This window comes from Benincasa hispida, chromosome 11 (genome assembly GCF_009727055.1).
Source record: "Benincasa hispida cultivar B227 chromosome 11, ASM972705v1, whole genome shotgun sequence".
In the NCBI taxonomy this organism is placed as follows: Eukaryota; Viridiplantae; Streptophyta; class Magnoliopsida; order Cucurbitales; family Cucurbitaceae; genus Benincasa; species Benincasa hispida.
In genome coordinates, this window is record NC_052359.1 from 413,317 (window position 1) to 432,295 (window position 18,979).

Sequence of the window (18,979 nt, forward strand, 5' to 3'; positions counted from 1 at the left end):
AATTAAGTTTGTGAAAACAAATTATAGGTTAGTATGATTAAGGATTTCACTTTTTTTTTAATCAAATACATATAATAAAATATTTTTGGCTGATTTTTTTTTTTTTTTTTTTTTTTTTTTTTTTTTTTTTTTTTTTACATTTCTTTTCCTATACGTGAATCTATCGAGAATGTGATTGATAATAAATTATGAAAATAAATTTACTTTGGACTGTTTTTAAATATAGGAAAATGAATAAAAATATTTATAAATATAATAAAATTTCATTGTCTATCTGTGATAGATCGCGATAGACTACTCTTTGTATCTATCCGTGTCATGATAAATACAGATAGTAGTTTATCACGATCTATCACAGATAGACTATAATATTTTGCTATTATTTATAAATATTTTTAGCAATTTTATCATTAAAAAAACCTTGAAATGTTGCACTGTAGTCTATTTCTAATTTTCAAAATTATTATTTTAATTATTTCACTTTCGCATAAATACTAATTAATATATATTTTTAATTTGAAAAATTATTATTTTAAGTCTCGTTTAACCATTTGACTTTATTTTTAGTTTTTGAAAATTAAGTTCATAAACACTCATTCCATCTTCTAATTTTATTGTCTATTTTTGAATATAGTCAAAACTTTAAAATTTAAGAAAAATGATTTTTAAAAATTTATTTTTATTTTTAAATCTAACTAAGAATTAATGTACTAAAAAAAATGTAAATCATAAGAAAATGAAAGCCATACTTTTTTTAAAAAAAAAAATAAAATAGTAACCTGGTGAAGCTTTAGTTATTACACTTTTTGCTTAAAAAATTATTTAATATATATTTTGGTAGATTTTCAAACATTTCAATTCAACTTTTAAAATAGTAATAAATACTTTAATATACTAAACTATGTTAAGATAGGTAAAGAAGGGAGGGGGGAGGACATGAGAGAGTTTTTCCTAAGGTTATTGTGACTAAATTCAATGACAATCCCTAAAATAGGGAACAATAATTACACATTATTATATTGATATAAGGGAAAATCACTCATTAAGTTTTCCAAAATAGGAGGGAATAATTAGACATTGTTATATTAAACTAAGGGAAAACATAATTCCCTAATTAATATTTTATTATAATCAGATTTCAATTATTTCAATGCTCACCTTCTCTAATCTCCTGAATTTGTGACACAAGGAACCATATCTTTTCATATTTTAAAAAAAATCACTACAATACAAAACTTAATGTTTTTTTTCTTCTCTATTAAAAAATACATTAGGGATAAGCTTAAGAATGCATCATCCATTGTACTTCATTATTGAAGATTTATGAAATTTTTTAATTAATTTGTAAATTGAAATGAAAAACGAGATATATATTTGCATATTATATTAATCATAAATTTTATTGCCTTTCAAGTATTTACTCTTTCATATAATTGTTTTTGAAAAATGTTGGCATAAATCTCATTCCATCAGCTTGATATGTTAATTTATAAATTCATTTTAAATGAACGAAATATTTTAAAACTTATCAATATTCAAACGAGATTTAATTTTGTGTGAATTTTCTGTGTGATTTACAATATTGAGGTATCAATGAGGATTTCTACTTTATTAAGTATCATTGTAATGTTGTGACTCACGATTTGCATCTCATATCCGATGGCATCATTCTTCATTGACTTGGCTTGAAGATAATCTCCCATGGGGGACGTGGATTCCTTGTTAGTTGCTAATGTTCGCTTATTTTTTTTAGTATTAAAAAAATGATATATTGACATATTTATTTCTATTTTTAGTCATTATATTCTTGACATTAAATTTTTTTGTCACCATATCAAAATTTTTATAGTCATTTCTATGTTCTCATAAGTTCAATATTGATGTGAAAGATGAATTAAAATTTCTAATATATCATAAATAAATTTATGAAACATAAAAAATAAATAACAAAGTGTCGTGAATGGAAATATAATATAAATAATAATCATTTTAATTGGTTAAAAGAAAATACAAATACTTATTTCTATAATTTAAATACTTCCAAGAATGAGACTTTGACATTTTCATCGATCTCAATCATTTTAAATCTCAATTATATCTCACCTTATGCATGTAATTTCTTATCATTTCTTGTAGGGGGATTGGGGGAATAATTTCAAATTTGTATTGATATTTTACACCATGAACATAAATAATTATTTATTAACAAGGTTCATATAATTGAAACCATAAAATAATAAGGCAAGTTGTGCATTTAAAGAATCAAAGTAATGAGAGTGAATTGTTTATTAAAAATGAAAAATGTCACATTCTATAAAGTTTTTTGAAGGGTGGAGTTGACTAAACACACAAGAGATGAAACCCTGGTTTAGTATTTCACCCATTTTATGGTTTCAGGTGGGGAAGGCAATATTTATTTAAACAACCTCTCAATTATTATACCTAAATTATTTTTTTTTATAAATATTCTCCAAAAAAAAAAATGAAAAAGAAAAAAGAAACTATATAATGTATAAGAAGTCAATGCCTGTCTTTCTCTCTCTTTATCTTAACATTACAAGTATAGTAAAGGATAATATATAAACCACACATATAAAATATTAATTAGTTAATTTTAAAAATGGGATATTTAATGAGAAAAAGGGGAAAAAAAAAAAAGAAAAGAAAAAAAGAATATACCATAGTAATGTGGATGTTGAAATTCATCATCTATTGTATCTTTCAACTTGCAAAGACACTAAAATATCTAAGAAATTCAGTTAACACTCCACTCAAAGTGGATTTATGTTGAAATTAGTTGGTTGGATAGGAAAAGGAAAATGAAATTATTTAAAATAAGGTTTTTATTTGGGTAACTATATACCTACTTCCTATCAAACTTTATACTATGTTTACACTAGACTATATATATATATATATATGTAAGTATATGTCAATTTTTAGGGTCGATTTGGTAAGCAGTCTGAAAACAAAAATTTGAAAACAAGAAATTCAATGAAAACAGAGTTATATTTCATGTTTTCAGATATGTGTTGGGTAATCAATTAAAAAATTAAATAAATTTTCAAAATGCAATTGAGAATATATTTAGTTATTCACTAAATACTAGCGGAATATAAACCTTACTAATTAATTTCCAAAATTTTTTTATGTTAAAATTTTTGTATCATTATTATTTTGTAATATCATATAATATATATAATATATTATATATATTTTAAATTTAACCAAAATAATTGCGTTTATAACATGAAATAATATAATTGTTATTGTTTTTATCGTTTTTTAATAAATAATTATGTATTTTAAAATTATGAATTCAAATCTAGGTACACTAAAACTAAAAAAAAAAAAGTTGTTTTCAGAATTTCCATTGAATGGATCACATAATCTGGAAACAGTTTTCGGAAACAAAATCCAGACAACCAAACATATATTCGCTTAACTCGGTGAATCCGAAAACATAAAACAGAATCTAAGTTGTCTACCAAATAGAACCTTAGCAACCATTTCAAAAAAGAACAACTTAAAGATTATTTTTTTTAATAATTTGATATCTTTTGCTATCTACTTCTTAAAATTGTTTTAAACTGAAAAAAAAAAAAAAAAAATTTGGAAGAATTTTACCAAACTATTGAAATTAAATTCTAATTATAAAACATAGAAACTAAATTATCGTTTTCTCCAATTCATTGTAACTAAAATTTTAAATTAATCAAAATAAGTTTTGAAAACTTCATTTTGTTTAAAATTTTTTGGTAAGAACTCAAACGTGTTTTTAAGAAGTATAATGTAAAAACATATGAAATAAATGGTGAGAAAGCTAGCATAAGTTTTAGAAACAAAAACTAAAAGTGAAATAGTGACTAAATTTGATATTCTTTTGAGGAAATAATTAGGTAACTCTGTGGAAGAGTTCACTAAATGTAAGTGGAATGATCCTCGTTGTGCAATTTTGACCTAATGTGGTATTTTTATTGTCATATTTGGTCCATGGTACTTTTATTTCTCTTCAAAATTGAAATAATTTTTTTCGGGATATTTTTAAATATAAAAAAATAATTAAAAATATTTACACTTTATAGCAAAAACTTTCAAAAGTGTTTTATCCCTTTGAAATTTTTTATTATAAAGTGTATATATTTTTTTGATTTTTCTATTTATAAGAATTTTCCTTTTTTTTATAGCATGCTTTTTAATATAGATAGAAATAATTTATTTTTCACACACAAAATTAGAAAAAATATTTTTTTAATTGTGAAAACATGAGTTGACATTTAAGGCTTTTTAACTAAAAAGAAAAAAAAAATAGTAGTATCATCGATAGAATCAATCACAAATCGAAAAGAGTTGCTTATATTTGAAACAACATAGAAAATTTTGAATATGAATTCAAATAGGTAAATTATAGGAAAAAGAATATACTTGGTTGGTAGATTTTAGATTTAATTTTCATTTAGATTTCAAAATGTTACATTTTTAATTCTTAAGTTTTAAGTTTGATTTCATTTTAGTTTCAAAATTCAAATTGTTATAAATTTAACTTTTAGATTTGAGTTTTATTTGAATTTGGTTCTTAAGCTTAGAGATTTGCACTTTTAACTTTAATTTTTTTTATTAGTACTTATTTTCCATCTTTAGTATTAACGTCTATTAATTAGTTTTACAAAATTTAAAGGATGACTTAAGTTTTATTATTTCTTCACTATTAGAATTACATTTAAAATTTTACTTCATAATTATCTAAAATTAATTCATAAAGATTAATGCAAAATAGTAAAAAATCGAATTGAAACAAAACTCAAATCTCAAGGATAAATTGTAACATTTTGAAATCTAGAAATTCGATTGAAACCAAGTTCAAAACTCAAAGATTAACACATCAATATTCTAGAAACTACGAAGCAAATAAAAATTAGACTCAAATTTCGAAGACTAAAATATATATTTTTGATATTATATTATATTATATATGAATAAAAGAAAAAGGAAAGGGAAGGGAAATGAGTTAAAAGAATGAGTGAGTCAAAGGGTTGAAATGGTTTGAATTGAAAGGCAACGCCCATAGCACACCGGCCTTGACCTTTAACTCTCTATTTGTTTTTATTTTGTTCCATTTTCCAGTCTTTCCTTTTTTGGGGTCCACCACTTTCACCATTTTCCTTTTCCCTTTTTCTCCCATCCCTCATCTTTTTATAATTACAAAAATGTACCAAATCACTTTTTTTTTTCTTGGACAATAAAGATGAGAAGATTCGAACCACGTATCTCTTAGTCACTAGTACATACAACATGCCAGTTGATGTTGGCTTGACTAATACGAGCATTGTTATACCAATGGGTAAAGACATTATGCATAAAATAATCCAACTTCCACATGTCGTTGAACTTGGAAAAAAAAAGAATAATCTCTTGCTCTCGCCATCTTTAATTAAAAATTACAAAAATAAAAATAAATGTACGTTGTTGAGAAAAAATAAATATAAAATCTTGACATTAGTCTACTAAACTTTAGATACATTTAGTTATTGATGGGAAGACAACAAATTTAATTTAAAAACCATGTTATATTCATGTTTAGTACAAAAAAGTCTTTTTTAGTACACTAAAAAAAACTTTTTTGAGCCCATCAATTTCATGAAAAACATGTTTTATATAATATAATTATAACAATATTATGTATTAACTAACTTTTAAAGAAAAATTGATTGGAAGATAAAAAATTGGCCAACGCACTTTAAATATTTGAAACATTTCTCAAAGTCTACATATGAAATAATTGTTGCGTCTCTTGTTTTGGGTGGATTGGTTCTAAATTTTCTTATCTTGTCACACTATCTAAAGTTAAAATTCAAGTTGACAAGAAGTTCCAACCACATTCTACATTTCAAAAGTGAAGAAACTTTATTTATTTATTTTTCACTTTTTCAAGATTACAATCTTTTACATATCAAGTCCTCTTTGAACAAATCTTTAATCCAGATTGTTATTATGATATGATAATGAGTTAAGTCTAATATGTTCCATTCATGTTTTATTTCTAGAAAAAAAATATTTTCTTTATAATTATTATTGAAACAAAATTGATTTTAGAGTTATTTATAGATATTAATGAATTCATGATTGCAAATAATAATAATAATAATAATAATAATAAATGTTGAGATCATACTTTATAAGTTGAGATATAGCTTAACTAATATAAAGTAAGTTGTTTCTATTAGGTTTATGTAAAGTTTAGATCTTTGTGCTGTGACCTAATGTTGATATGCACAATGTTTTATTTTATTTGGTTTTATTTTTTGTAATTCCTTTATAGGATTCTTTCCTTCTATGTCAATATTTTCTTTATTTCATTAAGTTTAGAGTCTATTTAAATTAAGATTTTGTACCCTTGTAATATTAGTGAGAAATAATTCAATAATATTTCAGAAAATATTTTCATGGTATCACAACGTCAAACAAAAAAACACTAACCCTAATTTTAGTGTTGTCGTCGTACCCAATCAGTTCTGACTCCTTCAGCTTCAACTATCGTCGTTGCTACCGTCGTATCCACTTGTTTCCGTTGTCGTCGACTTGTGTGTGCTAGTTTTCTCATTCAAAATACATCGATTTCAACTGCTACCTTGAATTCGACGTGAGTGGATGTGTTTTTCTCTTGCAATTTCATCTCAAATTTGCTCGCCGACGCTACCAATCGTCTGCCCTATCTCTTCTACCATTGTTGATTGGTTTTCCAGCCACATCGTCTCAGATCTGGTCTTCTCATTTGCGAGCATCCTTGGGTGTTTTTTTTAGAGGCTACCAATTCAGTCATCTTTTTTGGTGAGGTTGTTGTCTTTGTGGGTTATTTTTGTTTTAGCTCCGTTTTTTGGTTAGTGGTGTTAAGATCCATATGTACACAATCATTAGCTCCAAAATTTAGCTTCCAAATGTCCAAATCCGCACAATACGACTTAATAGGGACAACTTTCTTCATTGCATACATTAAGCTTCCTACAGCTAAAGCATAGGGAATCCGTCTCATCTCCTCAACTTCTTAAGGTGTCTTAGGACATTGATCCTTAAACAAAGCGATTCCATGCCTGAAGGGTAACAAACCTCTCTTGGAATCCTGCATCCTGTACCTGATCCACAATTGATCAATGTACGATGCCTGAGACAGGGCTAACCGTTTGTTCTTATGATCCCGAATGATCTGGATCCCTATAACGTACTGTGCCTCACCCAAATTTTTCATTTGGAACTGGGCAGCTGGCCATTTCTTAATGTCAGTCAGATACTCTACATCATTCCCAATGAGTAGGATATCATCCACATACAGTACCAGGAAAGCTACTGAGCTGTTGATGATTTTCTTGTAAACACAAGGCTCATCAACGTTCTGATCAAAGCCAAACGACTTGACCACAGTGTGAAATCTGATATTCCAAGATCTGGATGCTTGTTTCAGCCAATAAATGGACCTATTAAGCTTGCAAACTCTTTGCTCTTGATCTGGAACTATGAACCCCTCTGGTTGAATCATATAGATGGTCTCCTCAAGATTACCATTAAGAAAGGCAATCTTGACGTCCATTTGCCATATTTCATAATCATAAAATGTGGCTATGGACAGGAGAATCCTGATAGACTGGAGCACAACAACAGGTGAGAAAGTTTCCTTATAGTCAACTCCCTCAACCTGGATATAACCCTTTGTCACGAGTCGAGCCTTAAAAGTTTGCACCTTTCCATCTACGCCTCTCTTTCGCTTAAAGATCCACTTACACCTAATAGGTCTTACCCCATCAGGTGGATCAACAAGCTCCTAGACGTTATTGAAGTACATAGACTCCATCTCCTGCTTCATGGCCTTAACCCGTTCATCTTTGTCAACATCCTCCATTGCTTTCTTAAAAGACAACAGATCCTCGACCCCATCATTCGAAATGATGTTTTGGGCTCCAGTCAAACCCATGTAGAGATCTGATAGGTTTATAACCCTCCTACTATGTCGAGGCAGTCTCAACTCTTCAGCTGGTTGACTAGATGTACCGACCTTAACAACTCTTGTCGATTTTTCGGTTTGTTCAATAACTCTTGTTGAATACTCAGCAGTTTTAGTCTCACTAGAGATCTCATGCAAAACGAGCTTACTTCGTGGCTTATGATCCCTCACGTGGTCTTCTTCCAAGAAGATAACATTTGTAGAAACAAACACTTAGTTCTCACTCGGATCATAGAAGTATCCACCTCTCGTTTCCTTAGGGTAGCCTACAAAGAGGCATTCCTTCGAATGTGGTTTTAACTTCTTTGGGTTAGTCACTAGCACGTATGCCAGATAGCCCTAAATTCTGAAGTGCTGAAGTGGCGTAAACTACCTTTACGACCTCTCCATAACTCAAAAGGTGTTTCATAAATACTTTTCGAGGGAACGTTGTTCAGGATATAACATATAGTATGCACTGAAAAACCCCAAAACGAGTCTGGAAGATGAGCATAACTCATCATAGACCGAACCATATCCAACAAGGTTCTGTTTCTTCTTTCAGATACACCATTCTGCTGAGGTGTATGATGGCGAGAATTAGAAGTCAATTTTTACTCGAGAACCAAAATCTCGTGGATGCGCTATGCGATGCATGTTCCTAAGATATGCGTTGATAGTCATGCATCGATGGTCCTGCGTTGAACTGATAATCCGTTAATGAATGTATGCGATGACCATGCGTCCTGCCACACGTTTTCCTACGCTGGAACCAAGTATAATTCCAACGCAAGTTTCTCGGGTAATCCGAGGTCGAACACAGGGACTTGTAGCTATATGTATGCAGTAATGTGCATGCCGCGGTTTGAATAAAAGAATGGAAGGGATGTTGCTAAGTTAATCCTACTCCTACTTCTATCTAACAGACAACGCAATGAGAATATGCATGAAAGGTAGAAATACGACAAACCTTGACATGAAATAAATGTGTGGGAAAATAGATAAAATGCGGAGATGATTTCATTGCAACCCTTAAGAGTGACTACAAGGGAAACCTTAGTCAACGCAAGCCAATGCGATCATGCAACACACACACAATAGTAAACCACCTCTCGGTGCGAATGCTACGGCTTCTAATGCTAGAACACATGCGATATATGCGATAAGTCTATAGGACCTATACATACGTCTCTATGCTCATTTATGCGATAATAGAGTGACACACACACAAATAAGGCGACCACATAATATCATACCTACTCATAGGGTGCATATGATGCAGTGTTGACAAACAGAGCTTATCTCTAAGTTCCCATCTCTTGCTTATGCCGATCTAATCTCGCTCTCTCGAGTCTAGATTCTAACCTAGCTCTCTTGAGTCATTAGGTTCTTTCTTTAGACTCTCTCTCGAGTAGCTCTAAAGGGGTGTTGGGCACAACATAAAACAAGACAAATGCATGAACTTGGTTGATGCAAGATTACTCCTATTTCTAGTGAACAATGCATGCATTGCTTAATGCGTCCAACCACTTACCCTCCCAGGCAGTTGATTGTTGCTGACTTTACTCATAGACAAGCAATGCATTAGCCTATAGACAGGCGTTGCAGTAGCTTCACACTAAGCAAATAAGATTACTCATACAATCACATAACGCACACCTCTCGGTGGGTTGCTACATGCTTCATATCCCTAATCCACATGACTAAGTATGCGATAACCAAGCAATCCCATTAAGTGTTGTAATGAAAGTAAAGATGCTAAGCAAAGAAGATGAAGATGGAGTCGAAGGAACAGAGAAATGCATTGGAAACAAATTGTATTAATTCCTTAATCACAAAATGTCATACAATACAATATAAGAAATAAAGGAAAAGAAAATGACTAGTTGGAAGCAAAGGCTTGCTCCCAGCGGATGTGCATCAAGGCTGCTGATGGTGCCATGGATGGACGGAGGAGCTGACTCTCTTGAGATCTAGCTCCGGTCGTCACTCGGAATGGATGAAGGAGGTGAAGAACTCTCAGCCATCTTCTCATGCGTTTGTCTAGATCACAAAGATCCGCCCTAGGCGAACCTCAGGCGAAAACCTTGGATTCCCTGAATTTCTACTCATCGGCTTCTATTTATAGAGCTTGGGTCGCCGACAACATTAATTGGACTGCTCTGAGTTTGACATTCGACGCGTTAATCCTTTTCTGAACATCAGCCACTAACGGCGTGGTAGGTGAAATGTCAGCATCATCTTTTGGTTTTTCTCGAGGTAGATGCTTGATGCGTCCATTCTACCAACCTTGCGTTGATCCCATTAGCATGCGTTGTCGCGTAGCCGCAATCATTCAATGACCGCATTCACTTTACCGCAACTCTACATGATGATTGCAATCACTTGATGAGCGCAACTTCCATGCGATGGATGCATACGACTGATTACTGCAACATCTATGCGTTGATCGATGCGTTTGCCTTTGCGTGGAGTGTTTCTCCGCATGCGGCCGTCCGGTTTCCGCGTTTGCATTCATTTCCTGCGTTAGCTACAAAAATAGAACACTGAACGCATAATAACACAAAATAACGGGTTAGCTGAGACTCAACATGCTGATCGATGCAAGCTCATTTTCTCGTGAATTCCTATCATGATTGCCGCATATTCTACCTAACAATCTTCATAATTCTAAGTAAAAGGCCTAAGATGATATGCAATTCTGCATGTCATCAGTGTACCAGGGGCTGAGAGTTGGGACACAATCCCATGTTCTATCATATAGTTCTGGAATTGGAGGTCCATATACTCTCCACAATGATCAAATTATAGTGTATTTATCTTCTTACCTAACAAGTTTTTAACTTCAGCCTTATACTCATTGAACTTGTCAAAAGCTTCAGACTTATGTTGCATTAGGTAGAGATACCCGTACCTTGAATAATCATCTATGAAAAAGATGAAATATTCATAACCACCCCAAGCTCTAACATTCATTGGACCACAGAGGTCTGAATGTATAAGCTCCAAGGCTTCCTTGGCTCTGTAACCTTTTCCAGTAAAAGGTCGTTTGGTCATCTTGCCTTCAAGGCATGATTCACATACCGGCAAGGAGTTTTCTTCTAAACTCTTTAGAAATCAACTTTTCACCAACTTCTCAATCCTATTGAGGTTGATGTGACCTAACCTGTGATGTCAAAGATGGGCGTTTTCGTTAGGAGAAACCTTTGATCTTTTAACTGTTGTTGCCGTACTGAAAATTTCATTGTTAAACAAGGTTTTTATAACTAACGACCTTAGTACATATAAGTTACTTTCCATTGAACCATAACCAATCTCTATTCCATTCTTGAAAATAAATACTTTATTCTCAGAAAAGGAGTTGGTATACCCTTGTTCAATGAGACAAGAAGTCGAGATTAAGTTTCTCTTAATATGAGGAACTACGAAAACATTATCCAGTAATAGATAACATTTCTTGTCAACAAATAACTTCAGCTTGCCTACAAAAACAACTAAAACAACCTCACCACTCGTAGAGTCATCTCTCCCGTTGGCAACGTTTGCCAGGAAATGAATCCTTGGTAAGAGAAATTGACATGATTGGTAGCACCTGAATCAAGGATTCAGGCAGAATAATCATTCTCTACCAAACACGTCTCCAAGACGAATAAATTAGATTTACTGTCTTGTTTCCTCTTTTGGAGAGTAGTGGGATCAATGTCAGAACAACTGACACTATTAGTTTCGTCATCCATCCCTTTATGCTCAAAAAGTAAGAACTGACGTTCAAACAAATCTTGCAACGAGTCCATGATCTAGCATGCAATGACCATGTTCTCAACCCTTTTGGCCAAAACATCAGTATGTTAGCCAAAACGTGAAGTTGGGCCGACGAATTAGCCTTCATCCATACCTCATATGCATTGCGAACACTTTGCGGTGCATCAAAGGTCGAAACTTGAGGACACTCCTCAACCATGACAAATACGAGGTCGTTTGCCACGAAATATGTTTCACACGATTCTTTCCACTGTATGTAGTCGGTCATATTAAAAGCGCTAACCGGAAATACTAATGAGTTGTTGAAAAGAAAAACACATTGACCTACATTAGGTTTTAAGAAAATACCCGTTGTAAAACAAAACAACATCCAATAAGGTTTTAGCAAAACTAATACGAACCCCATGTGACATCTAATTTCGTAATGACGCTTTAAAGGTTTAGGAAAAAAGCCACCGAAGGGAGGTCAATTATCCCTCCTCTGAATTGAGAAGTTCTCAACCAGTCATTAATACCAAAACAACTCTTGCTCCTATAACGACTAGCCATTATTGATTTGGCCAAGAGATCATTAACTTACTTAACAATCTCCCGTAAGTGTGACCCGCCATTTTAGGCCCTAGAGATCCGCCCCAAAAAGCCAATCTGAAGGGAAAAAATCTGATTGGGGCAAAACCTAAAGCGACCCTATCCATTTCTGGTGTCCACCTTGATGTTGACCAACTGCACAAAACTCATTCGAAGGGGGACGTTCCTAGGGCGCCACGAGGGAGTACAAAATGATCTCGCGGTGTGAACCAATGACAAAGACCATAGGATGTGTTGACACACACCCTTCACGCACTTACTATAAACACTCTCTCCGTCCACCTTGATATTGACTCATGCAAACATCATCCAAAGGGGGATGCTTCTAGGGCACCACGAGGCCAAGCATGAACCTCACAGTGTAAACATACATGGAGCAACGTGAGTGGAATCATAGACATATCAGATACATCTCTTCCTCTCACTGAGTATTTTATAACCTAAGGTTTAGCTTACTTAGAAAAAAACACGGCTAAGGATTTTAACTAAGTGACTTTTAGGTTTGCCCAAGAGTAACTTTTACCTTGGATAGTTAAACAACTTTTGATCATCATCCATTAAACTCTTTGACAGAGTCTTTGACCAAATCATCGCATGCTTGTTGAAAATCTATCTAATTCACTTTTCCAGGTAGGTTCCCAGGTAGGGGTGCTATGTTTCCGTCAACTTAAGAACCCCAGCCTAGCCAGAATTCGTCTTAGACAAAAGGTCCCTTATAGATAGATTTAAAACAAATTTAATCTTTTATACCAACCAATTTAATCCTATTAAACCGATTTTAAAAGATTAATCTAGGTTAGTAAACTCTTTAGAATCATTTGAACTTAGGTCTATCTCAATCCAATTTTAAAACCCTTTTAAAAAACTTGAGTTCACCGTAAGTTCGCATGCAACTCTTTCTTATTGATTGTAGTTCTAATTTCCTTTATAACACTTATAAACGAAAACAACCAAAACCACAATACTAAGCTAACACATGCAAGTCACTCATAACGATTATAAACTTCCTAAGTGTCATGCTCAATGCATTGTTCATTCATTGCTACTCCTTTTATATAACACTTATACAAAACAACAATGAAACAAGCAAAACATGCTTCCATTCACCCTTAGACTATAACACTTATAATAAAAGGATGATGCATGACAATGCTCACTACAAGAAAAATATAACTTTTATATTTCATGATGCATGTACATGCTTTCATGTAATTTCTTCATGCTAGATTATACCATTTATAATACATGATGCATAAATAATTGCATAACCTAAGGTGGGTTTTAAACTATATGTCAAACACTTTGCCATATAAGCACCACACATCACATATATAATAAATAAATGTTGATGAACTGGGTAAAATTTCCTTAAAATCACAAAATTAAAGCTAACTATTACAAAAGCAAGGAGTCCCTGGTTCAAACAGGCGAACCGGGTCTTGAACCGTCCGAGCGAAGTGAGTGTCTCCAACCATCGTGTACTAAACTCCCCGTGATCGTCTACACGATAAAACAAACGCTTTGTTCTATCGCTTACCAACGCTCCTAGAGTTAAATGATCGTTTAGCAAATACTACACGATCGTGTACCTTTTACTAAGCAATGAAGCCTGTGCTCCGCACAATGCACGCCTTACGCGATCATCTGACTACGATGCGACAAAGCACCATTGCCTAAATGATCGCTTAGCTTGTGCCTCCATATCGTATACCGTGCGATCGTGTAGAGAGTAACTCAGCGATGAGGCTTGCTAACTACATGATCGTCTACCGCGCGCCTTTTACTAAACGATGAGCATCATATGCTCCCACTACAATCGTTTACCTCTAGCGCCTATGCGATCAGGTAACCAACACTACGCGATAGAGTAAACGATTTACCCTATCGCTTATCATTAGCTTAACGATCGTTTAGTAAATACTACATGATCGTATAGAAAAAACTACACGATCGCTTAGATAAATCCCAACGATCGTTTACCTTGGGCTATACGATACGACCAACGCTTGGTTTTCTTCTTCGTTGAGATCCACATCTGCATGCCTCGAAACTTTATCACGAACGACTCCTCCTTGTATTACAAACTCGATTGCAAGTTAATTACACCCAAAACCACGGGGGCCCTTACAAATTAACACTTTGTAATTGAAGAAAGCTTTAACTAAAGGCAATTAAACCTAAAATATTCATCAACTCCATCCACAAATGCACTTAACAATTAAACACAAATGCAGAAACCCACCAAGACTGTAAAATGAAGTTCAAAACAGACTTGTAATTTGGAATATCAGAACAACCTGGCTCTGATACCAATTGAAGAAAATCGAACCCGAGGATTTTCATGAGCAGCGGAAAGATCATTCCAAATTACAATCATATATGAACTTTACAATTACAGTCATAAACAGAAACATACGGTTATGCATTCAATACAGAAATTATAGCATGATACTTCAAATGATCAAGGAGAAATGCTACACATATTTGTAGACTCATCGCCAAGCTTCTTGATCACGAATTCTCGAACATAGCAACACAACAACCTCGAACGTTTGTCCAATACGATTGCTACACTGCATGAACACTGCACACTCAAACTCAGCGATCTCCTCGGTCATGAACACCCCAACAGCACGAACAACCTCCACAAAACCTCGACGGTATCGAGTTGAGTATGACACCACCAAGAAGGCTACCTTGATATTCTCGGGTGTGAGAATCCAAAGGGTGGGCTCTGTGTGGACTTGTTTGAGGCAGAAGACGAAGGAAACAACAATCATGTAAACGATTGTGCAAGTGGGAGATGGCTTGAACCTATCGTATAGGTCAATGCTCAATCATTTGCAAAAGTTAAGTGATCGTCTAGCAAAAGCTATGCGATCATTTAACTCATCGCTAGCTAAGTGTCTGTCGCCTACAAACACTACACGATCGTTTACCTTATCCAAGTCGTCGCTTAGTAAATCCTATTTAATTGACAACTTCCATGAGATTCCGAGAGAGAAAAAAATCTCAAATTCAACAATTTTCAGCATCACTATAATTAGGAAAAAAATTTTCCTTTTATCTCACGGTTACCACGAAATCACCAATTACCTCCCACTCAATTGGTTATTAGAGAAAAAAGAATTAATTATCCAATAATTAATATTATTATAAATATAAATGATAATCAACTTATCATACTATATTTATAACTTATAGTTTTAATATTTCATCTCATGAAACATATAAATCATAGCTCTTTTTCTATTCCATGGCACTTAATGTAAATCTCATTTACATTAATCCTCCACTTGATATATCTCATACACATACTAATCATATCTTATATAATCGAATTACCTCTTATCAATTTCAAATTGCAAATCAACACCAAGAACTGATCCTCAACTGAATCCATTGAGCTACCAAGGGGACCTCATGGACCTGTAGCTTGAAGCTCCAATGATACGTGAATAACTGACTAAATTCTTTAGTCACGGGATGCACCATCCATTAACTGCCAGGCACTCACTAAAGACCGACAGCTGAACTCTCTTTACCACATATATATTATGTATCCATCTTAACCAATCAGCAGTGCGACAACCCTTCACAGATTGCTCGTAAGTACAGCTCGAGCAATGACCGTTATGCCCCTGTAGTTACATTCTAACTTCTTAAGTACCATTGATCCCTCTAATGAACATAAGTCATAGTCCTACTATGACTGAGTCCTCTCTTCCAAAGAGAAGTTGTGGCCATTATGTTCAAGACTCGGAATCAGCCCTTAAGGGAGCAATCTCTCTACTTGTCCCTGCTTCGGGAAAGGAGTGAATTCCATCTTGTGGATTAAGTTTCCAGCTCTCAAATCAGAAAAATCTCCAAAAAGGTAGGCATGTTGAGTTAGCAATCTGGCCACTCTCACCCATACTAATCAAAGGACCGCCCTTAAAGGCAGGAGTTCCCAAAACAACCAGGATTGAGGTCGTGTCACTTATGGTCATTTAGGTGAGATGTAAGTCTTTAGTATCAACGACGTTATCTATAGAGTTTGGTCATCTCGTGGTTCGGTCTTATACAAACTCCTTGTATAGGAGACCTCCGCTTGAACGTCTCCACATGAATGATCGAGATCTACCATCTATAGTAGTTTACAACACTTGCAAACCTCTACGAAGAGGGCCGTATCTATAGTATCACCAGGATCAAGTATCCCACCTTAATCCTTATACTACAGACCTATTTAGGTTATCACTTAAGTCATGATCCACTTGTATATCACATATACATGCTTAAGTTTACATAACATAACCATGGAGCTTTGTTTATTGGATATGAGTAAATGTCATAATGAAATAACAATTATTTTATTCATCAAACAATGTGTATTATTACAAACAACGAGACTCCGGGAGAATTAGGACACTAATCCCAACAATTCTAAAGCATTAAGATGTATATTCATGGACAAGGGAAAATTGGATATCTTACTGGTGACAAAAAGGCACCTACTAAGACGGATATGTGGTTTGCTACTTAGGATGCTGAAAATTCCATGGACATGACTGGTTGGTCAATTCCATGACTGAGGAAATATGTTCCAACTACATGTGTTATTCGACCACAAAGGACTTATGGGACAATGTCAATCAAATGTATTTAGACCTTGACAATCAATCACGAGAACTAGAGTTGAATCTCAAGCTAGGTAATATCCGACAAGGACAAGATATAATTACACAATATTTTCACACGTTGACAAGAATTTGGCAAGACTTGGATCTTTTTGAAAGTTATGAATGAGAATCGACTAAGGATCAAGCACACTACAAGAAGGTGGTAAAGGATGACCGTGTTTACAAATTATCACTAGCCTCAATGATGAATTCAATGAGGTTAGAAGTAGGGTTACTAGTAGAAAACCTCTCCCCTCCATCAATGAAGCTTCAACTGAGGCTCGTAGTGAGGAAAGTCGTTGAAGTGTTATGTTGGGCAAGAAAAGTACAGATTCCGTTGAGACATCTACTATGATGATTGAAGCCACTGCCAATAAGGTTTTCCTGCCACCAAACATATCCCGAGTGTGGTGTGATCATTGTAACAAACTTTGCCATACTCATGAGACCTATTGGAAAATCCATTGGAAGTTTGCAAACTGGAAGAACAACAAGTCAGGTGACAAAGGTAACAATCAGTTTGCACTTCCAATTACTAATAGTGTTGACTACAATCCATTTAGTTTAAGGCTTAATAGTGTTGACTCGGGAAAGATGATTGGACATGCTAGTCTGCTTGATGGTCTTTAATATTTTGATGACTCTCTAAGTAATGATAAAAAAAAAAAATTCAAGACTTAAATTGTGTTAGTTCTCCATCTGTTTAAGAATCAATCATGTTATGGCATTTTAGGATATGATATCCCAGTTTTTTCTATTTGAAGATTTTTTTCCCAAACTTATTTAAAGAAATTGAGTGTTCGATTTTTCAATGTGAAAGTTGCATCTTTGCTAAGAATCATCGAGCCACATATTTACCAAAACCTCACAAGGCCTCCAAACTGTTTTACTTAATCCATAGTGATGCCTGGAGTCCATAAAAAATTTTGACACATAGTGGAAAACGTCGGTTTGTAACATTTATTGATGATCACACTCGAATAACGTGGGTTTACTTGTTTATAAAAAAAAAAATTATGAGGTCAAAGATATCTTTGTTTGCTTTTATAATATAGTTAAAAAATAATTTCAAACTAAACTAACATTCTACACTTTGATAGTAGAACTGAATACTTCAATGAATTTTTGGTTGTTTACTTTAAGGAAAATAACATTTCTCATCAATCCACCTGTCGTGATATTCTCTAACAAAACGACATTGCTGAAAGGAAAAATAGGCATTTACTTGATATTGCTCGTGCTATTATGTTCTATATGCATGTTCATTAGTATTTTTGGAATGATGCAGTTCTCACAGCTGCCTACCTTACAAATCGAATGCTTTCTAAAATTGGATTTTAAAACACCTTTAAATCAATTTAAGATTTTTTTTCCTACCGTTTGTTTGTGCTTTGATTTACTGCTTAAAGTCTTTGGGTTCACTGCTTACGTCTATATCCCTAATTCTTCTCGGTTTAAACTACACCCTAGAACTCTTAAATGTATTTTCCTCAAATATTCCTCTAATAAAAAGGGATATGGGTGTTTTGACCACCTTACTAGAAAATATATTGAAAGTATGGATGTGGTGTTTTTATTGACAAAAAAAAAAAAAAAAAAAAAAAAATCTTCAAGGAGAGATATCTAACTTAGAAGATAATTTTTGGGATACACCTCCTCTTCCTTCTATCATCTATCCCAAAACTAGTAGTCTTATAATGCCAAACATGGGAAATTTAACTTCAGAGGAAGAAACACTGTGAACTCACTGATCGACATCCTAAACTTTAGGTTTATACTAGAAGGGTATTCAATCAAAATAATCAAGATCGAAGAGGCGACGTGCCACGAACCCAATCAGATGCCTTGATGAATGATGTTGAAAATTCAGGTAATCCTCCTACTATTCTCATTTCCCCATTTTCTCAAAATCTCTTGTCTGATTTTAACATTCTGATAGCATTGTCAATGTACTAAACACTATTACAAACTACCTCTCTTACCATAGATCGTTTGA